The sequence below is a fragment of the Podarcis gaigeae genome (assembly GCF_964106915.1).
Source record: "Podarcis gaigeae genome assembly, chromosome: 14".
In the NCBI taxonomy this organism is placed as follows: domain Eukaryota; kingdom Metazoa; phylum Chordata; class Lepidosauria; order Squamata; family Lacertidae; genus Podarcis; species Podarcis gaigeae.
The window spans coordinates 8998122-9023029 of record NC_139690.1 but is presented as its reverse complement, the minus strand read 5'-3'; the positions used below and the strand labels follow the sequence as shown (position 1 = coordinate 9023029).

The 24908-nt window shown below is 44.7% G+C and overlaps 1 long non-coding RNA gene across 1 annotated transcript; it reads left to right on the top strand.

The window, feature by feature from the left end:
• Positions 1-14704: 14704 nt before the first annotated feature.
• On the top strand, positions 14705-17231 carry LOC310831844. The gene is made up of 3 exons (XR_014558018.1): positions 14705-14937; positions 15460-15576; positions 16495-17231. It is a non-coding gene; the product is annotated as an uncharacterized lncRNA (long non-coding RNA).
• Positions 17232-24908: the final 7677 nt, after the last annotated feature.

Genomic DNA, 24908 nt, shown 5'->3' with positions numbered 1-24908 from the left:
CCAACACTTTGAAATTGTGCTCGGAAACGTACTGGGAGTCACTGTAGGTTTTTCAAGACCAGTCTTATATGGTCCTGGCGGCTGCACCCAGTCACCAGTCTGGCAGCCGCATTCTGGATTAGTTGTAGTTTCCGAGTCACCTTCAAAGGTAGCTCCACATAGAGCACATTGCAGTAGTCCAAGCAGAAGATAACCAGAGCATGTACCACTCTGGCAAGACGGTGCACAGGCAGGTAGGGTCTCAGTCAGTGTACCAGATGGAGCTGGTAGACAGCTGCCCTGGACACAGAATTAACCTGCACTTCCATGGACAGTTGTGAGTCCAAAATGACTCCCAAGCTGCGCATCTGGTCCTTCAGGGGCACAGTTACCCCATTCAGGCCAGGGAATGTGCCCTTTGGAAGGCTGCACAGAGGCAAATGCAGCCCCTGGTCTGCAAAAGTCCCTACTCAAGAGCTCACCTTCCCAACACCCCAGTATGATATCTGCCAGAAAAGTTGTATTAGCATCAAAAGAAGGGGAGTTCTGTTCAATCTATTAAAGTGTCATTGATGGGCTTGAAGGTAGCTTAGCACAAGAGGAGCATTAGAGAAGTAAATGCCCCATTTGTATTCAAAAGAGCTTTCTCTCTCTCTCTCTCTTTTTCATTTAAAGTCATTGATGTAAGAAGTGGTGCTTAAAACAGCTTATAAAAGGAAGACTGCATCTTTGCTATGAGACAGAAGGCGGTGTTTATGTCGAATGGTAAAGGGAAGCAAATAGCCCATTAAGGAAATATATTTCTTTTGTGTCTCTCCTCGTTAGTGGCAAGTCACAGGGGGCTCCGAATGTGCGCTACTGTTCTGGGAAGACGGGAGGGCCACGGCACCCAGGAACTACCGCAAGCAGGGAGATAGTTGTCATCCTTGAATCATTCAGCAAATGTTCCTTTCAGCTTCCTGCCAAGGACCACAAATGTCTTCCTGCTGTGTTGCTGGGGCTTTGTGCTGCAGAGATTCACTCTCGGCTGCACCTTAATGGCTGGATCATTCATATTCTCTCTTGAGGAACCATGTCCTATGAAAAGTTGGGGCTGGGTCAAGATTTTTCAGCAGATTCCCTCTTCCCCCCAGTGAAATTATCTGAGGATTTTTTTTGGGGGGGTGGGCTCTCTAAAAATAATAATAAGGCCATCTAATATTCACAGACTGTTGGCCACCAATTTTTTTTAATCATTAATTTGGTTCCATTTAGGAATTGGTTCCCATAAAATGTCTTAATGTGATTTCACAGTAAGAGCATCAATAAGGGGAAGCAATTCCATATATAAAAAACAACAAGAAATTATTTCATATGTCTGGTTTGTTATTATGTTGTGTGTTTTTGTGTTTGTGCAATGTAAACCGCCCCATGATACTCCAATGAAGAGTGATGCATAACTTAAATAGCTAAATAGATAGACAGACAAACAAATAGATAAATATGTAAACACACACACATATATGTATGTGTGTGTGTGTGTGTGTGTGTATATATATATATATATATATATATATATATATATATATATATATATATATATGCTTTCGTAGATTTTCACGGGTACAGGAATGCAGGTTTTGGTGTCCTCGGGTGTCTTCCCGTGTAAAAGTTGGGGTGTCTAGGCGAAGTTGGGGTGTCTAGGTGTCTAGGATTACGAAGCTAATCCAAAAGGAAACACCCCCCAAAAACCAAGACACAGAAGAAAACAATGGCATGGCCCTCCTTCCTTATATCAAGGGCACTACAGATAAAATTAGCAAAATCCTCCATAAACACAATATCAAAACAGCCTTTTGCACCAACCAAAAAATAGCCAATATCCTCAGAAACCCCAAGGATAAAATCCAGTTGGAAAACCAAGGGATCTATGAAATACCCTGCAAAGTCTGCCCAGCCACGTACATTGGACAAACAAACAGACGAATAAATGCACGTATCGCAGAACACAAGAATGCCGTCAAAAAAGAAGAAAAAACTTCCTCTCTTTTCCAACACATGAAAGAAACAGGACACGAAATTAATTTTGCAGATTCCAAATTGCTCTTTAACACGGAACATCACCACAAGAGAATAATCATGGAAGCCATCGAGATAGAGAAACACCCTCACAACATGAACAAGCGTGACGACACATCCCGCTTGCCAGACATCTGGAAATTAGCCCTCCCCACAAAAACTGACACCAGATCCAGAGGCACACAGAACGCCAACACCAATCAACCACACCAGACCCAAACCCAGACCCTCTCCACAGATGAATTACTGACACCATCCAGTAGCCAATCCATGATGGCACCTCCGGATGCTGCACCCCCCTGCAATCCCTACACAGATCTGGCTGACACAAGCCACAAAACCACAGCTCGCCCCTATACACGAAGCCAAGCCAAAGCACAACTAAGTGTAATACAGCCATCTTCTCAGGAAAACTCTTCACAAAGTTCAAGAGGTCAAGACACAAAGACTTTAGCAACTAATCCACACCTAATGACCCACCTAAGTGGTACTCAGGATATCACTCAATAAATCACTCAAGGTATCTCTCAAGTAATTAAGGAACAAAAGAAGAAAAGGCACACTAGCCTGGGAACTTCCTCTCTGCCCAGAACATTGGAGGCTAGACACCACACCCCCTCTACAGTATTTATAGGAACTCAAACATTGAGATCCCGCTCTGTTCCAGTAACAAGAAGCCGAAAGCACCAGCCTGAAGATGACGAGTGAGACCTCGTCGAAACGTCGCCTAGACACCCCAACTTTTACACGGGAAGACACCCGAGGACACCAAAACCTGCATATATATATATATATATATATATATATATATATTCCCTAATTGAGACCACAGCAATTCTTTCAGCATTTGGCTACTATTTGCTTCCACATTGGCCTGGAATGACAGCATTGCTGTGGAACTGGTGGAACTGGTGGAGATACAAATTAACAGCATTTCTGCAAACCTGGGAGTTCCCTCAAGTGTAATGATACCTCTCTCTTGTGTACCAAGATTTGACCTGAGAATAAATCCATTCTTAGCTTATAGGGTTGAATTTAAGCCTTATACCAAATACAACTCATAGAGCAGCAGGGGTGGGAGACCAATTAGTTCAGCTCACATTTTAATGAAAACTTACCTTGTCTGTACTTCTGAAACCAATATGAAGCCACCCTTGGAAATACACACTTCTCTGATTTTTGTGGTGTATTTCTCGAACCAAAAAATGCATACCAAAATGTGCATATTAAGGGAAAGCACCCACAGAAATGCATATATTATTGATAAATATGATGCACAAATATGCGTTATATTGCTGCAAAAATATGTATGTTCTGCAAAATGTGATACAAAAATGTGTATATAAGAATAAATGCATTTGGAAAAGCATATGTATTTCCAAATACTAATGTTGTGTTGTGTTGTGTTGTGTGTGTGTGACCTTCACAAACTGATGTTAACTGAAAAGACTGGGGGTGCGGGGAATGAAATGAAAGAAACCAAAATTTGACCGCTTTGTTTATTTTGAAAGAGTGGCGGCAGATTGCCTTATTGCTCCTTTTCAAGACTGAGCCACTGGGTTCTTAAGTGGTGTATTGATCATTAAACAAATCTGTAGGATCTAATCTCCATGTGGATCCTCAGAAAACCACTGCCTCGTTGACATCTGCCTGGGATAAGAGCCCTCCTTATGTTGCTGCCCTGATGGTGCTGCCTCGATTTTCTTCTTTCTCCCCATTCTGTCTTTGGCGTTGCCCTGTCAGTGCTCATTTCTTTCTCAGCCTCCAACAGTGGATTGTCATGTTCCATAAAAGGCAAGACAACAATGCAGAGGAAATTGATAAGCGCACGCAGCTTGGCGAACAGAAGGAAGTGAGTCCCTCTCTGCAGATGGAGCTGGAGAGAGAGTGAGTGTGTTGTGTGTGTCCATTTGCTGGAGGTCCTAAAAATAAACTTGGGCTGGATGCAGAACTGCCAATCATTCTCTAATGATATCTTGAACGGCTTGAGATGCTGGGCAGTTTTCAGTCTGGCAGTAGATGCTCCTGGTATGTTGGTGCTACTTACTCATTCACTTGTGATTCATCAGCCAGATGCTGATGCCCCCAGGTGGAGTGGGTGGGGTATTGTCACACTCAGAAACATATTCATCATCAGAAATGAGGAGTTTAAATTAGGGCTAAGCTGAAATTGGAAGGGGGGAAGGTTCCCAATTAATAAAAATTAAAATAATCCCCTGTGAAGCCTACCTTCCGAGGAAAACGTTGACCTGCGCAAGGGGAAGCATTCTGTACACTGATTTGGCTTTGTGATGTCACCACGCAGCAAAATCTGATTGTGGCCGTCATCTAAGCATGCTGTCTACATGATCCCTGATTGGGTGGATCACAGAGTCAGCAGAATCCTGTAACTATTAAGAGAGCCAGTGTGGTGTAGTGGTTAAGAGATTGTAATCTGGTGAACCGGGTTTGCATCTCCACCACATGCAGCTGCTGGGTGACCTTGGGCCAGTCACACTTCTCTGAAGCCTCTCAGCTCCACTCACCCCACAGAGTGTTTGTTGTGGGGGAGGAAGGGAAAGGAGATTGTTAGCCGCTTTGAGACTCCTTAAGGGGAGTCCAAACTCCTCCTCCTCCTCCTCCTCCTCCTCCTCCTCTTCTTCTTTTTCTTTTTCTTTTATAGAAAAGAGATGCTGAGAGGGGCAAAAGCAGAATCAAAACAGGGCATGAAAAATGACAATGTTTCTGAGAGAAATCCCATTTGGGGCCAATGGAAATCCAGCTTGTTGAGAGCCAGTGTGGTGTAGTGGTTAAGAGCGGTGGACTTGTAATCTGGTGAACCAGGTTCGCTTCCCCGCTCCTCCACATGCAGCTGCTGGGTGACCTTGGGCTAGTCACACTTCTCTGAAGTCCCTCAGCCCCACTCACCTCACAGAGTGTTTGTTGTGGGGAAGGAAGGGAAAGGAGATTGTTAGCAGCTTTGAGACTCCTTAGGGTAGTGCTAAAGTGAGGTATCAAATCCAAACTCTCCTCCTCCTCCTCCTCCTCCTCCTCCTCCTTCCTAGTTTCAACCTTCTGGCTCTGGGTTGAACTTGTAGCATCATGAAACACATTGCCCCTTTCAGCCCAGGGTCTTCAACCCAGTGAGACTTGCAAAGCTATCTGAATGTCACTGAAGAGGACATTATCCTAGAAATGAGGCAACTGGGTGGTATCCACAGTTAGTCATACTCAGAGTCGACTGACTAAAATCAGTGGACAACTAGATACTCTGACTAATATTGAATATCACCCCACAGAGTTTAAAAGTCAGCAGGAAGGACCTATTAGCAATTTTTAAGTAGTCACACATATTGATGGAGGATCAGAACTAGGGATGGCAGCTAGCTAGGGATGCTAGGCATCCAGAATATGGCACTAGACTGGTGACTGGGAGTGGCCACCGAGACCATATAATACCAGTCCTGAAAGACCTACATTGCCTCCCAGTACGTTTCTGAGCACAATTCAAAGTGTTGGTGCTGACCTTTAAAACCCTAAACAGTCTCAGCCCAGTATAAGTGAAGGAGCGTCTCCACCCCCATCGTTCAGCCCAGACACCGAGGTCCAGCTCCGAGGGCTTTTTGGTGGTTCCCTCACTGGGAGAAGTGAAGTTACAGGGAACCAGGCAGAGGGCCTTCTCGGTAGTGGCGTCTGCATGGTGGAACACCCTCTCATCAGATGTGAAGGAAATAAACTATCTGACTTTTAGAAGACATCTGAAGGCAGCCCTTTTAGGGAAGTTTTTAATGTTTGATGTTTTAGCGTGTTTTTAATATTCCGTTGGGAGCCACCAAGAGTGGCTGGGGAAACCCAGCCAGATGGGCGCGGTATAAATCATTATTATTATTATTATTATTATTATTATTATTATTATTATTAATGAAGAGTCCCCCCTCCAATTTGCATTTTGATACAAACCTACATAATCCACACTTCCCAAAACCAATATGCAAACTGAAATGCAGCTGCCCTTCAGAATTCACACATACCTGAATGTTTTAATGCTGGTGGCTTCTAGCCACAATGACAATTCTCTACCTCCAATTTCAGAGGCAGCATCCTCTGAATCACACTTGCTGAGAAGTACAAGTGGGGAGAATGCTGCTGTTGCTTTCTGGTCCTGATTGCGACCATCATGAGAACATGATGCTGGACTGGCTTGACCTTTGCCCTGATCCAGCAGGGCTCTTCTTGGATTTCATTGGTTGGAGATGCTTGGTCCTGCTTAATCTTTCTGAACCTAAGGACCATATCCAATGTTCCCTGTCCAGTAGTGCAAAATTCCTTGCACCAGTGGATAACAGAGTTTAAAGATCACCAGCAAAGGAAACCAGTGTGGCAGTGGTGCTAATGGAAGCTTGTTGCGTAACAGCTGGCTTTTTTGCGCAATCCAATGTACAACGATTATTGGCAATGTAATTGTGTTTCCTCTTGCAGAAGACCTGGTTTTTGTTGCACAGCAGCTGTTTCTTGTTGTGCCTTCTGTTGCACAGCCATCCTTGCTAATGTACTTGTGTTTCCCCTTGTGCCACAATGTTCCACCTTCGCAACACTTATCCCGCAAAGAGAATTTAATTTAGCACTACATTTGAGACGACCCTAGATGACATTTCAGCTCAATCCCTACTTTACAGCCCCATGAATTAATGAGAGATCCCCTTCTCCGATGAATGAAATTCTTTCTGAGATTTGAGACACACGCCCTTTTGGATTTTCGTTGGTCTGGGGTTTTTCCACTTTTGTTTAGCCTGTTGTAATATCACCTTACACAAGAGCATTAGGGGAGAGGGATGAGCAGGATGGCGGAAGTGGAACTGAGAGTGACTGGCATGCAAAAGAGAAGAGATGTGGGTGATAAAACAACCACTATAGAACTAAAAGAGAATGTAAGTCAGTGTCTCGGTGGAGTCACTTGCCTTCTGTTTTGTACTGCATCTTTATTACCAAGACTTTCAGTTTCTCAGGGATTCATTAACTTCAATGTTACTTGGGTGTGCTTTTTTTTTTCTTAATTTGGGAGCGGGGGAATGTTCAATCCCTTGTTTGAGCTTCCCAGGGAAACTTCCATAATCAACACCAGTTTTCAGCTTCATTATACACACTAATATGGTTTCCAAAAAACAAGAGGTGGGGTAGGAGACCACATTTCAAGGAACAAAGACCATGTGTTTGAAATACAGGAGGAGGATTGCAAGCTCCTGTACTCCCTGGTCATTAGAGATGACAGCTTGTTCTGTTTTGGTGATCCCAAACACATTGGTTCAGAGATTAAGACTGTAAGGTACAGGACTAAAAGAGCACCTTAAATGACTAATTGCACCCTACATCCTTGCCCTAATGTAGAAACTGGGTCATCCCTGCAGGATTGAGTGAACTCCCATTTCCTTTTATTTTTAACTGGTTTCTAGACACCACGGCTGTAATAAAGAATAGAACTGGACAAATCTGTAAATTTTATTGTTTTTCCCCTCAGTTCCCCCCCCCCAGCTTAAGTTGAGCTTTCCACATTTCTACAACAGTTGGTAAAATTTTTAAAGTGTGCTCATAAAAATTGACCAACATTTCCATGCAATTCTACCCTAAAACACAACAGCAGGGTGGTGTAGTGGTTAAGAGCGGTGGACTCGTAATCTGGTGAACCGGGTTTGCGTCTCCGCTCCTCCACATGCAGCTGCTGGGTGACCTTGGGCTAGTCACACTTCTTTGAAGTCTCTCAGCCTCACTCACCTCACAGAGTGTTTGTTGGGGGGGGGGGGAGGAAAGGAGATTGTTAGCTGCTTTGAGACTCCTTCGGGTAGTGATAAAGCTGGATATCAAATCCAAACTCTTCTTCTTCTTCTTTGTATGCAATTTTGCCTAATATACACATTTTGCTAAGCATTTCCCTCAATAGAACAATGCTTTGTATGTTATTCTCTCTAATGTGTGCACCTGTGCGTACAACTTTACCCTCATATATGCATTTTTGTACACCTTACTTGGCTAGAGAACTGCATTGCAAATATAGGATGGCTGCATTTTTGTTCTCTTATTATGTCAGAAAATGTGACAACAGACAGAGTTGTCTTTCAGTGCTAATGGGATCAGATTTCTCCCCCATCCCCAGTAAAGAAACTTGAAAATATAGAGGTAACCGTGTGCAAATGCCAAAATCAGAAATGAGGCTTCAGTTGAGCAGACGCGAGTCCCGATTCTGCATTTGCTCTCTGTGGGGCAATATACCGTATTTTTTGCTCTATAACTCACTTTTTCCCTCCTAAAAATTAAGGGGAAATGTGTGCACGTCCTATGGAGAGAATGCAGGCTGCGCAGCTATCCCAGAAGCCAGAACAGCAAGAGGGATCACTGCTTTCGCTGCACAGCGATCCCTCTTGCTGTTCTGGCTTCTGGGATTCAGAATATTTTTTTTCTTGTTTTCCTCCTCCAAAAACTAGGTGCGTCTTGTGGTCTGGTGCATCGTATAGAGTGAAAAATGCGGTATCCGGTCCTTTATCCGTCTTGCAGTGAGCTCCACACAGCCAGAACCCCCCCCCCCTCAGCCTCTGTCTCTTTTTCAGCATGCATAACCCCAAATAGAATGAGTGGGGCCGAGAGAGGCATGTACACCAGCCCTGCTGTCCCCTGCTGTCCCCCAGATCATGCTTACCCAGAAATTTCCAGCTGAGATGTCAGCAGCATCTCCCCAGAGCGTGGCTCCATCTATCCCACGCAGCCTGGGGAGAGTTGCTGGCTCTCATGGTGGCTGCTAGTGTCAGTTCTCGGACTTTGCACTTCCACTGACAGCTCTTGACAGAGCTGTTGCTTTTGCCGCCTCCTCCTGAGCCTCCAGTTTGACCTCTGGCCCCTATAAAAAGCTTGGTGTCATCTCTATGAGAAAAGGAAAGAGATGGACCATGTGGGGCCGCAATGGTTAGCATGACACAAAGTGGGTGGAAGGTTGTTCATAGCAACAGTCCTTTTTGGGTACGCAAGCCCGTTTTCTTTTATTAGTAAACGCCTTGCTGCTTCTTTCTTTTTTTTACCTGCCATGAGACAGGATCAGTATTATCTCAGGAACTCTGCAGTGCTCTAATTTTATTGTCACAGAGGGCATGTTCTCCAAGTCTAGTCGATGGGCTGCAGTCAACATTCAAAACCACTGATACTGAAGAATGTGCTTCTTCCATTTCCCCCCTTTGCTCATGAGATATTCACTGGCTGTTTCCTTATTTATCAATGCAAATGATGCAGGGCCAGCGTATCTTGTAGAGCATACGGAGTCTCAGGAAAGGGTCTTGGTTCAGTGGTAGAGTATTTGCTTTGCATGCAGAAGGTCCCAAGGAGGCGTGATAGTAAAGGTAAAGGTACCCCTGACCATTAGGTCCAGTCATGGCTGACTCTGGGTTTGCGGTGCTCATCTCGCTTTATTGGCTGAAGGAGCCGGCGTACAGCTTCCGGGTCATGTGGCCAGCATGGCTAAGCCACTTCTGGCGAACAGAGCAGCTCACAGAAACGCCGTTTACCTTCCTGCCGGAGCGCTACCTGTTTATCTACTTGCACTTTGACCTGCTTTTGAACTGCTAGGTTGGCAGGAGCAGGGACCGAGCAACGGGAGCTCACCCCGTCGTGGGGATTCGAACAGCTGACCTTCTGATCAGCAAGTCCTAGGCTCTGTGGTTTAACCCACAGCGCCACCCACGTCCCAGGCACGATAGAGGAGTACGGAATTATTCATGGTGAGAAGAAAGTGGGCTGGGAGAAGCTTTGCTCTCCTCTCAGAATGCTAGAGCTCAGGACCATCCAGATGTACAGATGACATTTAACACCTAATAAATTGGCTAAAATGTATAAGAAGGCTCCTATTAACTGTTGAAAGTGAAACCAGATAGATGGTTCCTTTTTTCATATGTGGTGGCCTTGCAAGAAAGCAAGGGCATTTTGGGAGATGATATATGATGAGATTTTTTAAAAAGAAGATGTTTAAAATGATGACACCAGAAAAACCTGAAACTTTTCTTTTAGGGAACATAGGGACAGAAGTCACCAAAAATATGATTAAGCTGTTTATGTATGTTACAACTGCAGCTAGGATTCTCTATGCACAAAAATGGAAAGAGGCAGAAATACCCTCTGAAAAAGGATGGATAAGCAAGGTGATAGATTATGCAGAACTGGCAAAATTAACAGCTAAAATAAGAGAACATAATGATGAAAGCTTTGTGGAAGAATGGAAACCATTTCTGGATTATTTAAAGAAATATTCTTATACGATGAACACGTGGGCAAGATTTGAACTATGAGCAACAGAAGGGATTAAAGATTACAGTAGCTTTCTTAAGGTTTAAGAGATAGAAGACAAGGGGAGAGAAACAGAAACACCGTAAAAAAGGTTTTATTATGTATTGAAATGTATGTGTGAAATTTTGGGAAACTTCGGGGGGACGGGGGACTTCAGAAAAATGAAATCCAGTGAAGCTGAATGTTAAAAGGTTCGGGACAGACAAAATAATATTTTTCACATAGGGTATGGAACTCACTCCCACAAGAGGTGGTGCCGGCCCCCAACTTAGATGGTTGTAAAAGAAGGTTAGACAAATTTGTGGAGGATGGGACTATCCATGCCTACTAACCTTCACTTTTGGAGGCAGTAGATTTGCAGCTGGGAATCACAGGTGGGGAGGGTGCTGGGATTGTCCTTGTGGATTGTTCCATGGGCTTCTCATTAGATGCTGTAAGAACAAGATGCTGTAAGAACAAGATGGGTTACTGGCCTGATCCACTGGCTCTTCTTGGGTTCAATCCCTGGCATCTCCAGACAAGACTGGGGAAGTCTGCTTCCTGAAACTGCGAAGAGTCACTGCTGGTCAGTATAGACAATACTAAGCTGGCCTGACTCAGTACAAAACAGATTCCTATGTTCCTAAGTCTGTGCCAAATCTCAATAAATAGACGTCTGATGTGGGCATGCCCATCCTGTGTTTCTTGCACAAGCTTTTTTGTCCATTGTCCACTTTGTTAGCTCTCAAGTTCATAGATAATTTCCCCCCTTGAAATTTTCTGATGTCTCTGGTTCACTAGTCAGCTGCTTGTTTAGCAATGCTTGTTATTCAGAACTGCCAACCTTTTCATAGGACGTGTGGGAATCATGTGGTCAACATTCCACTTTCCTACTGGCTGAGAATCAAGTTGCTATGGGAATCGCTGCAATTGAACATTCAAAGTGAGTTTTGGGGAAAATATTCATTTGAATAGTGTTGCTATTCATACCATTTTTCCTGCAAGGAAGCCTAGCTACTGGAGCAGAATACACAGAGAGCAAATCTGGGGGTTAAGGAGGGGAAGGATGCAGCGTGATGCATGTTGAAAAATGCATACCCCAATTTCAACATAACCACGATTCCTAGAATACTGTTTGAAACTTGCCAACCAACTATTGAAAAATAGGCTTCTGCTTTTCATTGGAGCTGGATTAGCCAGAGTAACACTGTCAACCTTCACCTAATGGTAGGACCGGCCTTAGTTGTTTGGAATCACAGGAGGGGAGAATATTGTTTCTCTCTGCTTACAGCCTTCCGATGGGTACCTGATTGGCCACTGTGAGAACAGGATACTGAAACAGAGGGGCCAAAGTTCTTCTTATGGCCTTCTGACACAACCACTTCCGATAACAGATGGCAGCAGGGGTTATAGGCCTCCTGGCCATTACACCTAAGACCACAGCCTGCCCTTCACCTGCTAAGATAGACTGCAGCTTTCAAGTGATGCAGAATATGCCATCCTGTCACCAGCACAGAAATAAGGTTCTACTGCTAATTCAATTGGCTTCCACATGTGGAATAGAGGAGGGACACCATCTTGTCCTTTGCTTCAGGCAGCAAAATGTCTTGGGCCAGCTCTGCTTCCAATGTTTCCATTCTACAGCAGTTATCAGGCTCAGACTAAGGCAATCTCACTCAGGGTTTTGGGTTGAAAACAAAAGTCGCTTGCCTTTAAGCCCAGATTGTTGACACTTGCATTCATTCCAACTGCAGCTTTGCAGCTTGGTTCTATCCCCTTCTGTACTAAAGAATAGACTCTGTGCAAGCTCTGGCCAAATCCCACGTTCTGAACAGAATCAGGTCAATTCAGGTTGACCCAAGACTCACCTCCTCCCAACTGCATGTTTTAATTGGGGTTGAAAACCCTAATTAAATCCTCTGCAAGCCCCCCAGGACAGGAACCAGGTTATGTTGGCCCTGGATTGTCCCAGGTTTGATTAGGGACACTCCAAAGCACCAGATGGGGGCATGAATTGGATTGAGGTGGGTGTGCACAGCCCTTCTAAAGGGTATAATGAACTGCCATGCTGAGTTAGCTAGATGAGGCATACCTCAGGGTTCCTAAGGTAAAAGGTAAAGAGACCCCTGACCGTTAAGTCCAGTTGCAGACGACTCTGGGGTTGCAGTGCTCATCTCGCTTTACTGGCCGAGGGAGCTGGCATTTGTCCGCAGACAGCTTCCAGGTCATGTGGCCAGCATGACTAAGCTGCTTCTGGCGAACCAGAGCAGTGCACGGAAACACCGTTTACCTTCCCGCCGGAGTGGTACCTATTTATCTACTTGCACTTTGACGTGCTTTTGAACTGCTAAGTTGGAAGGAGCTGGGACCGAGCAACAGGAGCTCACCCCATCGTGGGGATTTGAACCGCCGACCTTCTGCCCTGCCTCCTCTGTCCCTTAACGCAGCCCTCTCCGATGCATCTTCTGTTCTGTCTGTGTTGGACTTTATAACTTGGCAGAATTGGCTTGGAAATATTGTATCCCAGAAAAAGACAGTGGAAGAAGACTGGAAGAAATTTAAAATGTATCTCAAAAATTGTTGTAAAATTGAGGAGGGTTAGATGTCAAGGGGTAAGAAGTAGAGAATTACAGCTGTAACTAATAAATTAAGGAAAACTTAATGAAAGGGAATTAAATGGATAAATGGATTGACGGGTTGCTAAAAAATTGTAAAATAAGGATGCAGTGAAAGGGAGGTATGGGGAAGTCGGATGAAAGAAGGTATACAAAAATAAGATTGTGAAATTATACATGTTTGTTTTTGTTTTAGTTTGTCTTTATTATGTGTTGTGCTTGTCTTTTTTGTATGTGTTTAAAAAATTGAATAAAAAAATATTTTTTTAAAAAAAGGAAATATTGTATCCCAAAAGCTTTGGATCTACCTTGTAAATTGGCTTAGTATACCAAACCATTTAAATCAAAACAGATACATGGGTTGTAATGCTGTTGGTGTTTAATTGTTGCACTGTAGTTGAGATTTCTGCATTGCCTGGGGCTGGGCAAGATGACCGTTGGGTCCCTTCCAACTGTATGGTTCTATTAATCAAGGTATTGTATTGTAGCTTAGTAGGAGAGCACTTAGATGGTTCCAGGTTCCATCCCTAATGCCTCTAGTTAAAAAAAAGGGATCCAAAGGCAGTGATGTGAAAGACCCAGAAAACTGATCCTCAGTACATAGTATCAGACTAGATAGACCAGCAGTTTGATCTAGAACAAAGCAACTTCCTAGGCCTGCATGAAAAAAAATGGAAGTGATTATCATCACTCAAGCCTTTTTCTTCCAGCTGCTTCTGGCTTTGAGAGGAGGGTTTCTGAGCAAATCGCTAGCAAAAGCAGCAGGCCAATGCTTACAGAGCCTCAACCCATGCTCCTTGCCGGCGCAATCCCTTTGCACCTGTGATGACGTTTGGCACTTACACACAAACCTACTGTTCTCTCATGCCTTCCTTTTGGGATCCCTTGACTTTGAGACAGGAGCATACCATGAAACCAGAACATCGTGGAAGAAGAAGAGGAGGAGGAGGAGGAGGAGGAGGAGGAGGAGTTTGGATTTGATATCCCGCTTTATCACTGCCCTAAGGAGTCTCAAAGCGGCTAACAATCTCCTTTCCCTTCCTCCCCCACAACAAACGCTCTGTGAGGTGAGTGGGGCTGAGAGACTTCAGAGAAGTGTGACTAGCCCAAGGTCACCCAGCAGCTGCACGTGGAGGAGTGGGGAAGCGAACCCAGTTCACCAGATTACGAGTCCACTGCTCTTAACCACAACACCACACTGGAATCGGAGAATAATACTGCTGAGTATTCTTCAAGAAATTTATTATAACAGACGGGAATTGGAACAGTCATAAAAAATATGCTAAGCAGAATCGATTGGCGCAGATGTCCATAAACGGTGCATGAACCACAATTTTAACTGCTTTAAACTAGCCTAAATATTCAAATTGCCTGTTCTGAAAGCCTGCATGGAAACACATAGAAACCGGGACTGTGCATGCACCCCTTGATCCACCCTGTGTTTTCTGTGGCCTCTGGTTCAGGGCGACTCCCCATGCAATATGCAGATCAGCAGATATCTTAATATTATCCCACAAAGCAGCCAAGCTGGTATCTGATTTATTCCAGAGGGTAGGATCACCAGTTCTACAGAGTTCCTTAATAATGTTTGCCAAACGGAGCTCACAGCTATTATTAAAACAATATTGGGCTCTATAAATATACTGTTCCAGGGAGAATCCATGCTGATGGAAACAGCGAACCATTTAGCAGCCACCCAGGAGGTGTGCCAGTCCCCGTACCAATCAGGAGGGAAGTGCGAAGAAACACTGGCAGCTCAGGGCAGAGAGGTCAGGAGGAACGACACAGGAAAGGAGCGAGAATATTCAGAGAAAAGGCAAGGCAAACTAAGTTTGCAGGAATTATTTGTCTTCATAAGGAGTGACAGGGGGAATTGGAATGCTATTATAGCAACTCACAGCCTCCCACTTCCACTGCTGCTTTCATGCATTAGTGAATCGCTTTGGGATAGAAGCGGCAGACAGCGAAGTAGTTCACTAGCAGGAAGCATGGAACGGCTGGCAATCTGGTGGGAAAGGGAATTCCCTCTTTTGCATGGGCTGAAGTCAGCAAGAGCGTGTTCACTGATTTGTTAGTCCCTTCCTGGGATGCACTGATGGTGGGGCCCAATATCTATATAGCAGATATGCACATCCAGAGTGCTGACTGAGGAACCTTGAACCTCTCTGACAGAGATGAGGGCCTGTGGCCCTCTAGATGCTGTTGGACCCCAAACTCCCATTATCCCTAACTAATGCTGGCTTGGGCTGATGGGAGTGGGATGTCAACAGCATCTGGAAAACCACAGGGTTCCCACCACTGCTCTTCTGCCACCTCCCCACAGTTATAGGTAACGTTGGTAGCAGTGCTGGAATTACACTTATTTTTGTGATGCTAATGCTTTTCAAAGGCTGTGTGGGTCATTGATTAAGATTAGGGGGAATTGAATGTTGTGCTATTGAGCTGTTGGGTTTTAGTAAGGCCTCTCTACTTCTTATCCATAAATTGAGCATTTGGCAGGAATATCTCTCCCATTTCGATCACCCCACAGCAAAAGAAGAAGAAGAAGAGTTTGGATCTGATATCCCGCTTCATCACTACCCGAAGGAGTCTCAAAGCGGCTAACATTCTCCTTTCCCTTCCTCCCCCAAAACAAACACTCTGTGAGGTGAGTGGGGCTGAGAGACTTCAGAGAAGTGTGACTAGCCCAAGGTCACCCAGCAGCTGCATATGGAGGAGCAGAGACACAAACCCGGTTCACCAGATTACGAGTCTACAGCTCTTAACCACTACAGCACACTGACCAAAAGTCAGTGGTTCTTACTACTAGTGAACTGCTTCATCTGTTAACACTGCTTTAAGATATTTAGAAAATGCCAGCAAAAATACTGGGAGTCTGAGATGGTGGAAGTTGGAGTCTGTCAACATCTTGCAGGCAGGTGGGGCACAGGTTCCCCATCCTTGATGTAAATAATTTGTGTTGACTCATCAGAGGAAAACAGATCCTGCAACAGCTTCCATAAATTCAAAAAGCTCGTTGCGCTAGCCACAACATTAACAATAACACATGAATGCAAAGATATTGCTTGTGAGAAAAAGCCTAGAAACATTTGGTAGAATGAATAAAAGAGACAAGTTTTACCAATTATACTGATTGGTTGCTAAATCAAGCTGAAAGAAAGATTCTGAATCAAGGTACAGGTAGGTGGGGAATGAGTTGTGGGTGGGGCACATTGTAGAGCAGAAGGCAGGGAAACCAACAGGAGCCAACTTGAGTTGGCATATTGAGCTATTTTTTAAGAAGACCCCAAAGTTGTTGAGCTCCTCCCCCCCTTTTTTATGAAAACACCACAAATATGTGATTTTTCAATTGGCTTGCCTAAGATTCAGGATGAAGCGCTGCCTTTGGGAAGTTCTGCCCAGATGTCAATTCTGCCTTTGAAATCCCGGTAATGTCTTGGAAAATCCGGACGTATGGCAGCCCTAGGATAGGCAGCGTTAACCAGTTCTTGTTGGGGCTCCATCTTCCTCCCTGCTGAGTTGTATAATTAATTCTACTTTTGTCTCTATCCTCTTCTCTACACAGTTATACAAGGGCAACACTGAGATTGAGGGGGAGGAAACCCCTACAGACCAGCCTCCACTGACAAAAATACACAGAAAAATGGCAGGTGCTTTAGACTGAATACAAAGGATATAGCAAAACTGCATTAGAATCCTAATGGAGAGATGGAAGACAACTGGGCCAAAAGGGGGTTGGATATCTATGAAGACTTATGAATGACACCATAAAGTTTAAAGAAATGGCAGGTGGGTGGAATGGTGTAATGCACTCCTACAGAAACAGTAAGCATATAAAAATGTAGAATAGTAAGGAATGAAATTGATATGGCCACAAGACAAATTTATGGGGTAACAGAGCATCCATATGCAATTTACATCTGCACTGGGAACAGATGCTGAACACTATTTCTGCACTGATCATACATTTGGAAAAACAGAAAAATACGCCACTTCATATTCTACTTGCTACAAAGGTCTCCTTAAGAAATACAATGTGGATTCAGAAATATAATACTGTATGAACTCAGACAGAAAGATATGAGCCTGACTCAAATGTGCTCATCCCTACAAAGTCATCAATATCCAATGAGGAGTGTTACAGGTGAACTAAAACAAACCCACTGTTGGTAGTGAGAAGGAGGGAGAAATTTGATTAAGTTGGCAGTCAAAGGCAAAGTTACCAAATTCCCATTTTCTGAAATAATATTGTTACACGCCACCCCAATCCCTGAGTGGTGTGAGAATCCAGGGGTACCAGGCTTGCTTACCAGGGCCTGTGATTCCTTTTGGACAAGGAGACACAGCAGAGACTGTGGCGTATTTATGGTATGTGGTTTATTTACACATATATGAAACCTAGAGAGAGTGCATTGCATTCACATCCCAAGAGGATCCTGTTCCTTCCATTCCTGCGACCTTGGATCCCAAGAGACCCCAAACATTGTGTCTGACCCTCTCTGAAGCATGACCATCTTCTCCCTGGCCCCCCTCTTAAGCTTGCAAAACTGACCCCGCCCCCTGATGCTTACATAATCCAAACTGACATCCTACACACTCTGCCCGCTAAGACACAGCTGGGAGAGGGGCCTCACCCAGGGGTGTAGGAAGGGGGGCAGTGGGGGCGAAGCACCCCAGGGGTCCTCACTTTGGGGGGTGACATTTCAGCGTGCCGCCCGCAACTCCCAAGCCTACCCCAAGCCGACGGGGTAAGGGGGTGAGCTGCGACGCTTTGCTGGTGGTGTTTCCCCCTTCCCCTTTGTTCTGACAGCTTGAGGAAGGCTTGGTAGCCATGGGCAGGTGACGCACTGAATGTCTGCCATGGGTATCTTGCTCCGCCCCCGACTGCAAGGTGTGCACACTGCTCTGGGCACCTGAGCGGCTTTCCTGCACCTGGGAGGGCACCCTCTGCACCACGCCCCCCTCGGGAGTATGCCCATTCTGGGCAGCATAGACAAATACTCTGCCACTGGCCTCAACCCTTCTTGTCTGGCAGAGTCTTCACCCTCCTAATGGTTTTCTTGATGGGTTAATGCCTTGGCCATTATTGGCTTTGTTCTTCCAATGACCCACATTCAGCTAGCTATGGCAGTGGCCTGGCTACTTAGCATAAGCTGAATCTAGCTGTGTATCTGAAGAAGTGTGCATGCACACGAAAGCTCATACCAAGAACTGACTTAGTTGGTCTTTAAGGTGCTACTGGAAGGAATTTTTTTTTGTTTTGACTATGGCAGACCAACACGGCTACCTATCTGTAACTGAATCTAGCTGTGTTTGGCCCAGTTTCATCAAACCTTCGTCATCCTTTGGAATTTGTTGAATTTCACAATGAAGTTCTTCACCCAAGTCATGTGTACAGAAATGCATGTACTATGGTAAAAGTGTGCATACTGAAAATCCTGCATATATTAGTCAGCTGCACTCCCAGTTCCCAATACAGCAGGTTTAGTGCGTTTCCCATGGGGGCTTTCAAACAAGACACCCCTCCAGCCACAGTTGTTCCTCTGGCCTGCACACTCCTCCTCCTCCTCCAGCTGTGCTACCTTTCCTCATCCCTAGGTGGAGATGGGAAACATTGGGGGCAAATCCTGGTAGAGATAAGGATTATTCCCACAGTGTGAAATAGCTGTGAATGCTGATTAATTGCGTCTCCCTTTGATCTCCTCTTCATTAGTCAGCTTCCTCCACTTTCGAGCATAATTAATACATTCCTGATCAAAGACCCATCAGAAGGCAAGCACAAGCAACTCTTGTTTCATTGTGTGTTCCTATTAAAAGAAGAACTGTAGCAGCAATCAACCTGGAGAAGTAGCAAGAGCTTCCACTTCGACGGTGGAACCAGTCAAACTGGCCCCAAAAAGTCAATTACAAAGAGGAGGGCTGTTTGATCGTTAATTTTAGAATCAAGAACACAGCATGGGATGCCCCACTTATTTCACTCTCATTCCCTCTCCCCAGATATCAGTAAACACATGGAAGGGATGGCAGAGAAGTTCTGGTCCAAGCTTGAGGTCTTTGGAATGCCTGTATATAAAGCAAGTGGTTCTGCTCATTTCAGGATAAGGATGACATGGCACACCTTTTGCCTCTGGCTGCATGTTTATCATGTATTTAGAGCGCATTCAGAGCATATTTGGTGCACATGGTTTTCCCCAAAGACTCCCATGAAGTGTAGTTTGTTAAGGGTGCTGGGAACTGTAGCTCTGTGAAGGGTAAATGGCAGTTCCCAGGATTCTAGGGAACAGGCGGACCATGTGTTTTAAAAATATGGTGCATAAACAGCCAGAGGTTATTCTGAGCCCTTGATAAGTGGCGTGACACTTATCCCATCTCAACCAAAACCCAGACCTTTTAGAAGGTTGGAGGAATAACTGGCAGCAGGGAGGGCCAGGGTGGGGAAGCTGTGCCCCCACAGGGATATTAAACTCCCACAATCCCCTGCTGCATTCCCCCTGCTGCTTTTTGTTCTGGTTTTATGCTGATACTCTTTTGACCGTTTAACTTTGTGGTGAGCAACCTCTGGCTCCAGAGCTTCATGAAACCCTTGCCCAAATTCAAAAGCTGTGGAAGCTGTTCCATTAGAGCAAATGGGGCACTACCCTGCAACCTGAGCCAGGCCTGATCTGTCCACCTTCTTGCTTACAAGCATAGAATCATAGAATCATAGAGTTGGAAGAGACCACAAGGGCCATCGAGTCCAACCCCCTGCCAAGCAGGAAACACCATCAGAGCACTCCTGACATATGGTTGTCAAGCCTCTGCTTAAAGACCTCCAAAGAAGGAGACTCCACCACACTCCTTGGCAGCAAATTCCACTGTCGAACAGTGTCGAAGCAGCCCAGTCGAAGCAGCCCAGAAGGTGGCATTCCTTCTTAACTTCAGTATTGTACAGTGTCGAATGGCTGTGGCTCAGAAAGAGAGTTCCTGTTTTGCCTGCAGAAGGTTCCAGGTTCAGTCCCCAGAATCTCTTAATAGGGCTGCGAGAGAGATCCCTGTCTCAAATCCTGGAGATCCACTGCTAGTCAGTGTAGACCAGGGGTAGTCAACCTTTTCATGCCTACCACCCACTAATGCATCTTTCTTGATGGTAAAATTTCCTTACTGCCCACCAGTGCTTCATGGAAGGAGGATTCAGCTTGTGCTGTAGGACCCCCTATCTTCCTGGCAGCAGACGACAGAACCATGAAACAGGTGTAAAATACTCAAGCAAGAGTTTTATTTACAAACTTACAAGCACAAAGCATGTGGGTGTTCTCTTTTGCAGGCAAATTCAAACTGCAATTTCTCCTCCTTTTGTACTCATCACAAGCTGTACCTAATCAGCCTAGAAACCCACACCCAGAACTCACAGGAACAGTTAAAGCCCTAAACGGCCTCAGTCCTGTATACCTGAAGGAGCGTCTCCACCCCCATCATCCAGCCCGGACATTGAGGTCCAGCACCGAGGGCCTTCTGGTGGTTCCCTCACTACGGGAAGCCAAGTTACAGGGAACCAGGCAGAGGGCCTTCTCGGTAGTGGCGCCTGCCCTGTGGAACGCCCTCCCAGCAGATGTCAAGGCAATAAACTGTCGGAATCTCTGCTCGACCGAGCTGATAAAACTCATCCTCCTCCGGCCAAGTCCTCCGGAATCGCCTCCAACATGATTGACAACCTGAGCCTCTGATAAGGCTCTAGGCACATCCTCCATTCAGCAGAGAATCAAAGCAGCACGCAGAAGTGATGAGATTTATGGCTACATCGCTATGAGTTTTATTACTAAGCTACTCAGACAGAAAACACATCCTCTCTCTGTGAAAGGCAGAGAGCAACTGAAACTAACAAAGGAACAGGAAACCAGTAACGTCACATCCGTCTCCCGTCTCCCGTGAGACTTCTAACAGCCTGGAGTGTCTCTGGAATGTAAACAGAGTCTTGTGACTCTAAGCAGCTGCATAGTGGCAAACAGAAACTAACATAAACAACTATTTTACTTTTAAAAGACAACTGAAGGCAGCCCTGTTTAGGGAAGTTTTTAATGTCTGACGCTGAATTGTTTTTAATATTCAGTTGGAAGCTGCCCAGAGTGGCTGGGGAAATTATTATTATATTATTATAGTCCTTAAAGTTACAATAATCTTTTCTGTTCCTTTGCAGAATGAATAACACTACCGCCGACCTAGAATCCCGAAATACCCACTAGTGGGCAGTAGGGACCAGGTTGACAACTCCTGGTGTAGACAATACTGAGCAACATGGACCAGTGGCCTGGTGGGTATAGGGCTTCTATTGTTAACACCTTTGTCCTTTATTACTTGAAGAATTCAGCAGGGATCAGGAAGGGCATACAACAAATATTAGTTGTCTCTGCCTGTCATTGGACTCTGGCTCCACCTACTGTTGGCCTCCTGCCTTACACTGTACCAGTCCCAATGGACACCAGCTGCCAGTGTTTAAAAACCTTCTGCAAGTGATATGTTCTGGATCATTGATTTGATGGGCAAGGAAGAGATGGGCGGGAGAGAAAATGGTGTAGCAATGAGAGAGCAGTCAGGCTTTTTTCTTCTTACGGACTCCTTCCCCATCTGCCTCCTTGGTTAGGTGACCGTAGGTGGTCTGAGATGATAAATAGGTGCTAAATAAAGATGATAAATAGGAGATAAATAAGATGCTAAATATATTGAAGGCTGCTACCTCAAAATGATAATTGCCATTGTCTCCTCTGAGAGAAAAATGGATTTGCAGAATGTTGGATGTCTTCAAATATGCCCAATTAACCAGTTTAATTGACTCTGAAATGGTGCACAGAAAATTAATAATTTTTAGATAATCTATTTTGTTCAGTATCAAAATAAATTTCTGGCATGCCAGTGAGGACTGGCCCCCCTCATAACTTAAATTACTTAAATAATTGATATGATGGGCATGATTCAGTCAAAGTTAATCCTCTTTTAAAGTCCAACTGATTTCAGTGAGGAAGATGTACAGTAGGTAGATATTTAATTCTCGCACTGAAGCCTGTGTTTAAGAAGCATGGCAACCACAGATTAAAAACCAGAGAGTCATAAACATTTGTAATAGAGCACAGCTCACAAGGTAACCTTCCATTCCATTGTTTAATGAAACAAATTCATGGGCAGTACGGAGAAATCTGAAGTGTGGCTATATTCTGCTTCACAACCACATCATTGGAACGTGGTTTCAATTAAAGACTTAGCAGTATTGAGATAAGATGAAATGGAATACATTTTGATTCATGGTGATAATTTATTGTTTGCTCCAACCTAAGGGAAACTAGTTTTAAAGGTAGCTATGGATTTTCTTATTAATTAATTAGTTACAGTACATCCACGGTAGGTGAAGGTATGTGCATATTTGGTAACGTATTTATGGATAAATATTTTGTGCTATAAATTTCCTTCACCCTTACGTTTCCATTAGTAAGAATGCATAAAAATATTTTTTTCATGCACTATCTGGTGTCACTGGATCAATTTTGTTGAATTAATGAAAATAAATAGTTTTAATTGGATTCTTTATAAATGTGTGATTCATTGTTACTATTTTGAATTATACTGTGTTCTTCTCTTTCTTGGTAGGTCAGGCAAACTGCTGTTCTGCATAATGCTTTTTACAGGGCAGGGTAGGGGGCACTGGGTTGAGTTTATAGGATTAAGGGGCCAGTGGTCTGAAAAGGTCTAGGAACCATTGCCTTAATCCATTTGGCTGGCCATGATGAGAAATAGGGTGCTGGACTAAATTAGCTTTTTTGTCTGATCCAGCAGGGCTCTTTTTCTGTCCTTGTCTCTTCCCACGTAAGTGGGTGTAGGAGTGCAGCCTTAAGATCATCGGGTATTTTTACCTTTGTGCACAAAAGGAATAGCAAGGCCATGCAAAGAGATGCTTGCATGTTATTTGCTTGGGTTATGTTTTATGTCTTAAATAAATACTGAATGAGAGAAAGCATCCCCGGTGTACAAAAAATGGGGAAAGAAGATTCACGATGAAGCTTTTTCTAGCAAATTGTCCAGTTATGTGTGCCAGTTAGAGGGAAGACAAAAATGTTACTTTTACAGAAAAGTAGAGATGTTTTATTGAATACTAGGAAAATGAAATCCACAACTCCGTAAATATTGGCTGCACTTGAGATATGCTTTAAAATGCAAGATGAAAGGCGTGTAGTTTAATAAGTAGTCCTGCAATGAAAGAGAATACTGTTGCTCTTTGGCAGCTGACATCCTGTGGCCTCCTGACTTTGAATTTAGAGGTGGCATTTAAAGGGGGGCTCAGGCCAGGGGGGCAAATATGGTCCTTGTTAGGCCCTTGGGTCTCTTCTTAGGCCACAGCCTTTGCTGGCTCTCCTCTGTTCTCCTCCTTTTCTTATCTGGATGGCAGATTTCCTTGAGCTCTGATGTCACAGACTGGCTAGATGTAAAGGAGTTTTGTGAGGCACCAGCTGGGGAACCCCCAGAGGAAGAAGACTCAATGCCAGGGGACTGGTGGTGGGACGATGAGTGATCAAGGGGAGAAAAGGAAAAAGACTGGGAGGCGGCGGCATCAGAAGCTGAAGAGGTAACAAGGTTTAGTGAGCAGGAAGAAGCTGTGGCAGACAGCAGTCCAGAAGCGGAGGCAGAAGCAGAGGCTGGAGAGGAGGGTTTCAAGAGGCAGAGATGAGGCACATGGCTGAAGAAGTCAGAGGGGGAGTGTCTCCCGCTCCTGACGTGACCAGTTCCCCTCCCCCTTGGTCTCCCAGAGAACATGCAGAGAAAGGAAGAAGGCAGAGAAAAGAGAGAGAAGACAAAGCAGCTTTAGGCTTTTGGAGAAGGAACCAGGGGAGAAGTCTTAGAGAGCAGTGGGAAGACCTTCAGTCCTTGCAACTGCCTCATTAAGGCAAGACCTACCAGGAAGAGTTGCTGGGATCATTAGGCCTGCACTGTCTGGGTTTCTTTGAAGAAGGAGTTAATTTCACTGACACCTGTCAAATTATTGCTGGCTTCCTCCTGACTCTTCTCCTGACACTGATAATGTTCTTGCTTTCTTGGATGGAGGATAGAGATGGGTGCACAAAGGCGTGGAACAACTAGCCTACTGTACAATGGTAAAATTTGGATTCACAGCTCTCCCACTTTTGCCTCTTGCCCCACTTACCACTGGCACATGGCTTCTAGATGTGGTTGCCCAGAAGAGAATGCAGCCCAAACAGGCCCCTTGTTCCTGCCATCATTACTAGTAATTGAAATACTTTATTGTCACTTGTACAACTTGTATACGGTGAGATTACACAAGCACCCCCCACTCAGCTCTCTTAGTCTTAATTCCCCTCGTTTACTGACGCACACCCACCAAACCCGAAAGTCAGTTGCCCTGTTGTTATCTTTTCATTCAGCAACCTAACAGCCCACGGATAGAAGCTGTTCTTTACCCTGTTGGTGCGACTAATCATGCTTCTCTATCTTCTGCCCTCAGGCAGGAGATCAAGAAAGTGCCGGCCAGGGTGTGAATCATCCCAGAGAATTTTCCTCACTCTCCTGAGGCAACATTCTTCCGCTATTTCATCTAGCGGATTCACGGGACAGCCCATAATATCTTATGCTGTATTCACCACCCTCTGTAGGCACTTCTTATCAGTTGATGTCAAACCAGCGTACCACACCGTGATGCAGTATGAAAGGACACTTTCTATTGTGGACTGGTAGAAGGAGATCATCAAATACTGATTGACATCATTCTTCCACAATACTGTGAAGAGATGGAGTCTCTGTAGGGCTTTCTGAACCACCTGGGTTGTCTTCACTGAGATAAACTCCTAGGAATTTAAAGGAAGAGACTCTCTCCACACAACCCTCCCCGATGTACTGCGGGGCTAGCAAACAGCATGTCATCCGTGAACATTTCCAATCCCCTTTTAAAAGTCACGGAAAACATTCCTTATGAGGAACGGTTGAGGGAGTTAGGTACGTGCA